This window comes from Vipera ursinii (assembly GCF_947247035.1).
Source record: "Vipera ursinii genome assembly, chromosome: Z".
Taxonomy (NCBI): Eukaryota; Metazoa; Chordata; class Lepidosauria; order Squamata; family Viperidae; genus Vipera; species Vipera ursinii.
The window spans coordinates 82,962,832-82,970,331 of record NC_139517.1 but is presented as its reverse complement, the minus strand read 5'-3'; the positions used below and the strand labels follow the sequence as shown (position 1 = coordinate 82,970,331).

General features: G+C 37.0%; 1 protein-coding gene across 2 annotated transcripts in view; it reads left to right on the top strand.

The window, feature by feature from the left end:
• The window catches only part of RARB (retinoic acid receptor beta), a 236,036-nt gene that overhangs the window by 163,760 nt on the left and 64,776 nt on the right, over positions 1–7,500 (top strand). The gene's annotated exons all lie outside the window — the stretch shown is intronic.

Here is a 7,500-nt window from a genome sequence, read left to right as displayed (position 1 = left end):
GGCCTAGCAAGGTAATCTAAAGAGTTAACATTTGAAACATATCTTCCCTTGCAGAAAAAAAGCTAACAGAGCGAGAGAGACCTTGTGGCTTAGAGGCAAATAACACTGCCTCATATGCAATCAGCCCATGGTTCGAATCTCAGAAGGGTATGGCTGGCTGATGACGACTAATAAGTCAGAAATGCATTTCAGTTTCCCTTTAATTCTTTGTTAGTAATTTACACAAATATAGGAATTGTCCGGTGTGACTACTGCCTGTTCGATAGCCTTCAAGATAGGCTGAAAACAGGAAATAAAGATTTGCCCCATGTTTGGGGCCTAGCAAGGTAATCTAAAGAGTTAACATTTGAAACATATATATATATATATATATATATATATATATATATATATATATATATATATATATATATATATATATATATATATATATATATATATATATATATATATATATGAAATAGTTTTGGTTCAGTAATTCTTCAAATAAGTGCTATGGATTCCTATTTTCCTGCAGTAGGTAGAATTAACTAGCAGCTAATTGTACCCATAGTTTATGGATCACATAGATTTCTTGGGTGGATGCTTCCTTGAATCTTATCAATTTGAAAACTATATACTTACAGTTACAGCTAGCTCTGTTTTTAATGATGTCAGCAGTTTGAACATTCTAATTGGAAGGCATGGGAATGTTATTTGGGAAATTTATTTATTTATACATACATACATACATACCTGTGCCTCCTACCACTACCACAACAACAGCTTTTGAGAGCAATATAGAAATTGAATAGCTTTCAGAGCAAAACAAAAGTAAGGTTTTAGATTTTTGGGAAAAACATTCTTGAATGAAATAAAGAGAACAAAATGCTTTGAGGCTTCTCAAGGGCATTTGATAAATCTAATTTTAATTTAAAAGGACTAATATATTATTGATCTAAGCAGGAACACTCTGCTGCAATCAATTCTCAGAGCGCTTTGTGCCTATCTTAAACAGCAACAAAAAGTACTGTAGGCAGGAGTGTCAAATTGCCGGCCCATGGGCCGGACGCATCACCAGGAAACCATGCACGCCGATACTTTGCACAACGTCATGTGATGTTGCGAGTTTGACATGTCTGCTGTAGAGAATATTGTACTCCTACCTTTCTTTCATAAGGAAGTGTAATTGTAAAGCTCAAACCTGGACTTAGATATTTATATTTGAATTGGTTGGCTTATTGATAAACATGACCTTTTCTTGAAGCATGTGCTCCCTAATTTTCTTGTTCTCCCACAAATAAATATTACTCAGACAGTTAAAAATAGTATCTTTGTATCTCCCCAAATAGTAAGAAAAAATGGATTGTAACTACTTTTAAAAGTAATTCAATTTTATATTAGGTTTTCCTTATTCACCACAAACAGAGCTGTCTAAATTTAATTGAATAGAATAACAGAGTTGGAAGGAACCTTATAAATCATCTAGTCCAACTCCCTGCCCAGGCAGGAGTCCCTATACTGTTTCTGACAGATGGCAGTCCAGTTTCTTCTTGAAAGCCTTCAGTGATGAAGTCATCAACAAATTCACTCCTTGTGACTCTGGGCTCTCTGTTCTCCAGCTTCCTTTGGTTTCCTTCAAATTTGGACACTCCAGACTTTTATCGGAGCAGCCAGAAAAGCAGGAGCAGAAGAACCAAGGCATCATCTCCCATTGGGACCAAACTTCTGTCGCAGAGAGTGCTGGAGCAGCAGTTGATAGTAGAATTTTGGTCCAGGCCCAGCAACTGTGGTTTCTCCCAACAGAGCTTCTCCAGGCTACAGCCACTTGGTTTATTTAGTAATTTCTGTATTGCCAAGAATAAGTATTAGGAGTTTTAGAATACTTACATCTACAGACAAAGATTTAAAAATTCCCTTAAACATCTCAAATTTCCAAATTTTCCATGGGTTTGGGAATAAGCTAGTTTAAAGGATTGTGTTAATAGGCTAGTTGCCTATACTGTGTCGAAGATCTCTGATAGAAGATGTTGAATATGCCTGCACAGCCAATTAAAATTAATTTAAATGGTCATGCTGCTACTTCTGCTTTGTTACCAAGTTTGTGTTCATTAGATTTGTTCTTTGGACACAACTAGTGTTATTCACACCACACTAAACCCTTTCACTATGAATTCAAAAGCCAGATTGTTTCTAATCCATTTGCTCAAATACGTCATCATATAGGATAAAGAATTATGCCAAAACAGTATGGAAATTTTAAAGATAGGGAAAGTTCTTTTGTGTGGAGCAAATTGCCTAGCTTGATCTCCTAAGTTTCATGTGCAGCATTAAATGAAATAGAAAGATTGAGTCATCTCTATCTCTTATTTTGATACCATCTCCTTTCTCACTCATGTTCCATTCAGCAAGTTGTTGAAGATGGAACACATGGCTTGAGAAGTAAAAATGAAATAGGTTTGTGAAAATGAATTACCATCAATTATTTCAGTACCAAAGTTTGTTTTGTACTCATTATTCATAATAATAATTTCATAAAAAATATAAATGACTTCATTTACAGAAACCACCTAGCTGAGTGGAATAGCCAATACTTTGAAAGATGGGCTTAAGATCCAGAGGGATCTTGACAGACTTGAACAATGGGTCCCATCCAACAAAATGAAAATCAGTGGTAAGAAAAGTAAGGTTTTACACTTAGGCAAGAAAAATCAAATACATAGGTATAGAATAGGTGATACATTGTTTTTTTCTTGCCTAGCTCAATAGCAGTAACTATGAGATAGATCTAGGAATCCCAGTGTCTAACCACTTAAATTGTAGCCAGCAGTTGCTGCAGTGGCCAAAAAGGCCGATGCAGTGCTAGGCTGCATCGAGAGATAACATCAAAATCATATCAAGTGTTAGTACCAGTTTGTACTGCTTTAATAAGACCAAACTTGCAATACTGTATCCAGTTTTGCTCACTGGGGGATAGAACATGATAAAAACTTGCAGGAATTGGGTACATCTGTTCTAATGAAGAGAAGGATTGAGATGACATGATAGCAATTTCCCAATATTTGAGGAGCTGTCCAAGAGAAGAGGGGAGCAACCTATTCTCCAAAACACCTGAAGGCAGGACAAGAACCAATGGATGGAAATTAATCAAGGAGAGATCCAACCTAGAGTTAAGGAGAAATTGCCTGACAGTGAGAAGAATTAACCCGCAGAAGGGCTTGCTTCTAGAAGTTTTGGTTGCTCCATCACTGGAGGTGTTTAAGAATAGATAGCTATTTGTTTGAAAAGGTATAGGGTCCCTACTTCAGCATGAAGGTTGGACTAGAAGATCTCCAAGGTCCCTTCCAATTCTGTTCTTCTGTATTCTGCGTAATAATAGGTCAAGGAGTTTCTTAAAATTGTAGGCAAAGATTGGACAACCTAAGACCTTTAAACTCCATTTTTATGGTTTCTGAAGTCTATAGGCATTACTTCTGCAAAAATGGAAGTGGAGTTTCCTGTCACTTTGAGACAAGAAACAAATGAAAACCATAACATAAGCTCTACAATAGTTTTTCCCCCTCTCTATCCATATCTAAGATAACAACAACCCAAACTTTCCCAACAACACAGAAAAGGATGAAGAAAGAACTGCTGACTATAGAAGAATGGACTTTAAAAGTTTCCAACCTGGCGGAAATGGCAAAGATCTCAGCATACTTGAAAGACCATTCGCAACAGAGATATATTGTGGAGTGGAAAAAATGGATTGATTATATCCAGAATAAATATGGGACTAAAAAGTTTCACTTAGCATTTGAATAAGTATTGATGTGATATTTATATTGCTTGTAGTTATTTTATAAGAGTTAAAGTGCGATAGATTTAATAGTTTATTGTTGTTTGCATATGGTAGACTTTGATTGTTTGTGTTTTTATACCTTGTATTTAGCTCTGGGAAGTCGGGGAAGGGGGAGGGGGAGGGAGGGAGGTGTTGGGGAGGGTTGGGAAGAGGGGAGGGGGTTGGGAGGGGTTTTGTTTTGTTTTGTTAAAAATAAAATGTACTTTAAAACTTTTCAATAAAAAAAAGAAAAGGATGTGAAATTACAGCTATGCTGTATACAGTCCATAATGCCAGCTCCTCATCCTTAGGTACCATTTCCATCCGCTTGCAATCTTTCCCTACCAATTCACGTCCTCATAATATTAAATTTGCACATAATTGTTATCATCTTTACTGTAGGGAACAAAAACTGATACATTTCACAATTCGAAGAATTAATTTTTTTGAAGAAAAGAAATATGGAGCCAAGGTTAAGAAACATGGAAAATATTTCTTTTGGAATATCTGAATCAGTAAGCTGTTGTTGTTTTTTTCTCTAGAAGATTATTCTCAGCTTTTGTGATCATGCCCTTTCTCTTTTCTCCCACTAATTCAAAGGCTTTCTCATTTTCCTAAGTGCCAGAGAGAACTAGAAACCTTTTCCTAAGGATGTTTTATTTCATGCTAGAGTTTTATATCAATTTGGTTATCTCATTGTATAATGCAGAGATAAAATATGCTAGAAGATATACGTAGTTCTCTTTCATATTTACATGATATCTATCTGGCAGAATAACTCCAGAGAGGCTCAAATGTTGCTTTTACTATCAAGTAGGATTACAAAATAACCAGATAAAAATAGATGCCTCATATCTATAATTTATTATTTATTTATTATTTATTTATTACATTTATATACCGCCCTTTCCCTGAGGACTCAGGGCGGTTTACAGGGAATTAAAAACCAACAATACAAAAGTTAAAACCAATTTTAAAAAGATTAAACTTAACCCTGTGCAATTAAAACCCCAATTAAAATAAATTACTCCTCAGCCTGGGCCAGAGAGCTCTAAGAGCCAGGTCTTCAGGCCCCGGCGGAATGAACGGAGGTCAGGGGCAGTCCTCAGCTCCACTGGCAGCTGGTTCCAGAGGGCAGGCGCCCCCACTGAGAAGGCCCTATCCCTGGGTGTTACCCGCCGGCAATCTCTTACCGGTGGGACCCTGAGCAGACCCTCCCTGTGGGAGCGCACTGGACGAAGGGCATTTGATGCTGGCAGCAGGTGTTCCTTCAAATACCCCAGACCCAAGCCATGTAGGGCTTTATAGGTAATAACCACCACCTTGAATTTCACCCGGAGGGCAACCGGAAGCCAATGCAGCTCGCGGAGTAGAGGTGTTACATGGGAGTATCGGGAGACCCCCATTACAACTCGCGCGGCCGCATTCTGCACCAGTTGAAGCCTCCGAGTGGTCCTCAAGGGCAGCCCCATGTAGAGAGCCTTAAATTAAAAGAACTAGAACTATAAAATCTACTGGAATGTGGATTGTGAAATATAATTTTATTTTCCACATGACATAGGATAGGCATAGGATAGGATATGAGATGTTTTGGTATGATCTGATTAATGTATTTATATATTTGTACTCTGTGCTTTGGAACTTGTGCTTTTTGCAGTATTATCTTTGAATTAATGAACCTGTTCTAGAGTGGATAGAATAAATAAGGTTTTTAATGTGGTCTATTTATATGTTTTTTTCTCTTTAAATTGCAGGAAAGCAGTCACAAAGGAGGATATATCTTAGGGAAAACAACTATATACATGACTGATTTAATTATTTATGATTATTGAAGGCAATCTGTTTTTGTGTTTCTATTCTTCTCTATACTGGAGTAGTTGAAAGAAATCTCAGTGAATATTCTAATATATGGTGCCCCTGGACTCAGGCCTCTCTCCAACTCTTTAACTTCTTAGCAGAGATCATTCATTGGTATGGGGTGAAGATGATCAATATGCAGATGATACCAAGTTTTATATCCCTATACTGGGTTGAATGGGAGATGCTGTGGAGGTCTTGACCTCATACCTGAAATTGTGAGGGACTGGATGGTATAAACAGAATTAAGATGAATCCCAGTGGGATAAAATGGGTGTTCATGGAACATCCTTTTAGGATGTTCATCTTTAATTCTTGCTGGGATTCTACTAATCCTGAAAGAGCAAGTAGGCAATCTTGGGATTCTTCTGGACTTGTGGTTCCTCTTAGATCACTAGGTGGAAACTGTAGTCAGGAAATGTTTTGTTCAGCTTCAGATACTGCATGGGTTATAGTTTCTCCTACACTTGTAATTCATGCCCTCATTTATTATTTGTTTTGTTGCAATTCAATTTATATGGAATTTATATGCCCTGTAGCTATTTGCAAGTTTGCAGCTGACTCAGCATTCCCTCAGGAAGAACCTATATACTGAAGTACCATCAGTTTTGTTGAATGCTGCCAATTGGCTTCTGGTACCAGTTCAAATATTGGTACCAAATAGTTGTTATTAAAAAAATCTGTTAGGCTTGGGTCTTTATCAGCTTCGAGCCCCTTTGTTCCAGGTAGAATCAATCCATACAATATATTGTGGCTAGGAGGGTATGCTAGGGATTTCCCTCTTTTGACTTTCTGTTCATAGATTCATTGCTTTGAGCATTCTGCCTCAAGATCAGGTTGTCCCATTTCTAGGACCATTTCCCAAAATGTGTTAATAAGTGCTGTTCCAAATAGCCTTCAGTGCAGGGGATGCCACTTACCTGGACACAGATGCTATATGGGGATTGGTTAAGAAGTTTTTAGATTACTCTGGCTGTTTTTAATTTTTAATTTAATTACATCATGAGTCACAGAGAATCTATTGGGTAGCGTTCATGTAAAGAAAGTAGGGCCCTTGAATTGAGATCAGCTTGTGGTGATCATTATATGACCATGTTTGGTAGATTCCTTGGCAACAATTTTATTCCAAGTTATTTTTGATTCTCAGTCTTAGAATTTCCAACTTGCAATTTTCTGTTCATTTGAACTATAAAACAAGTCTAACCCTGCATATTTTTTCCCAATATCACTACAGTGAGATAGGTGCTTCTGCTTGCTGACACTGTATCTTTAATAGTGCCAATCAGTTATACAAAATAATTTGCAACTGTGAGGTTTTGCTTGTCTTGCTTTTCATCTAAGAGCTCAATGTGATAATTCACAAATGATAATTCTCCTAGGAAGAAAAAGTACTATAAGGTACTAGGAACTCATGTAACTTAGCTGTTGGACAAGGTAGCCCAAACATTTTTTTATACCAACAGAATGTCCTACCTACTGGTAGTTATATACATAATGCAGCACTATAGGCATAAAACTAATATGTTTTCTTCCTTCTTTGGGATATTTCCTTGAAATATGTAACATTAGGATTTTTTCTTACATTAGAAGTCTTTTTCCTACTTCTGCAAATCACAGAGAGAATTTGTTTTCCATGAGAAAAAAATCTCTCTTTTCTGTCTGTAATGGAATTGTCAGAGCCTGGGAAAGAGCTTTGCAAATATTATACTTTCTGAACATCTGCACATTCCTCCTTTATTCAGAAACACCACCACCACCATGAACAGGTGGTGAGCAAAGTGATCAAGAAGTCCCCACCCTAACTAAGATAAATGGATGTTAAAGTAAACATATCAGATTGGTAA